At 35.4% G+C, this 1220-nt stretch overlaps 1 non-coding gene across 1 annotated transcript; it reads right to left on the minus strand.

Moving 5' to 3' along the window:
- Positions 1-331: 331 nt before the first annotated feature.
- On the minus strand, positions 332-450 carry LOC145406515 (5S ribosomal RNA). The gene has a single exon (XR_013898540.1). It is a non-coding gene; the product is annotated as a 5S ribosomal RNA (ribosomal RNA).
- Positions 451-1220: the final 770 nt, after the last annotated feature.

Here is a 1220-nt window from a genome sequence, read left to right on the forward strand (position 1 = left end):
AGGATATGAGGAATACACAGACTGCTTAGAGAGTATGATCAGAGAATGTTGGATGTATGAAAACAAGGAAGAGGAAAAATTAAGTGAGGAAGAGGTGAAAATGGTAATAACAAAGTTAAAGACTGGTAAAGCAACTGGCCCAGATAAAATTAGCAATGAAATGATTAAAAGATGTGGGAAAAGTATGAAGGATTCAATAATAAGAATGATTCATTCATTCATTCATTGCCAGACGCCATGTATCCCAAACGGGGTGGCCAAGGGCTTAGAGTTAATTGTTTTTACAGGGAGGGGCACTAATCCTCCACCAACCCCACTTGACACGTAGGGATGCCAACAGCATCTGGTGTTCCCAGGCGGTCACCCATCCAAGTACTAACCAGACCCAACGTTGCTTAACTTCGCTGATCGGACGGGAAGCGGTGTACTCAACGTGGTATGGCCGTTGAAAATATATGATAGAGAAATAATACCAAATGAGTGGCACAAGGCATACATAAAAAATATATATAAGGGAAAAGGTAACAAGAAAGATTTAAACAATTATAGATGACTGATACTGAACTCACACCTGATGAAAATGATGGAGAAAATAATAGAAATGAAGGAGACAGAAAAGCTGGAGAATATGAGTGATTACCAGTGCGGGGCAAGGAGAGGAAAATCAGTAAGGGAACATCATTTTTTTATAAGAAATATTATTGAAGAAGCACAACAGAAAAAGAAAGAAATAACAGCAGTATATTTTGATGTATCAAAGTGTTTTGACAAAATGGTATTAAAGGAAGCAATGAAGGAGTTATGGCTAAAGGGAATAAAGGGTAAAAACTGGAGAATGATATATGAAATTAATATGAAAAATGAATTGATACCTATGACAGAAATTGGGGAATGTAAAGGAGTGTATGTACAGGAGATGATAAGACAGGGATCAGTGCTAGGGGCCAAAATAAGTTCAATAACTATGGATTCACTAAGCAGAATGATGAGGGAAAAAGAAAGTAATTGGAAAATAGGAAATGTAAGGATAAGCCCATTAATATTTCAAGATGATATCATGGCAATAGAGGAAAATTACAAAATACAGGATACAATAAACACAATTGAAGTATTTCTAAAATTAAAAAGACTAGAAATTAATGAACATAAAACAAAGCAATCAGCATTATTAGGCAAGGGAAAAAGAGTAAAAATGAATGGTAAAGAAATTGTAAGAACAC

The sequence above is a fragment of the Coenobita brevimanus genome, chromosome 70 (genome assembly GCF_032717465.1).
Source record: "Coenobita brevimanus isolate Jiangsu-jjx chromosome 70, ASM3271746v2, whole genome shotgun sequence".
In the NCBI taxonomy this organism is placed as follows: domain Eukaryota; kingdom Metazoa; phylum Arthropoda; class Malacostraca; order Decapoda; family Coenobitidae; genus Coenobita; species Coenobita brevimanus.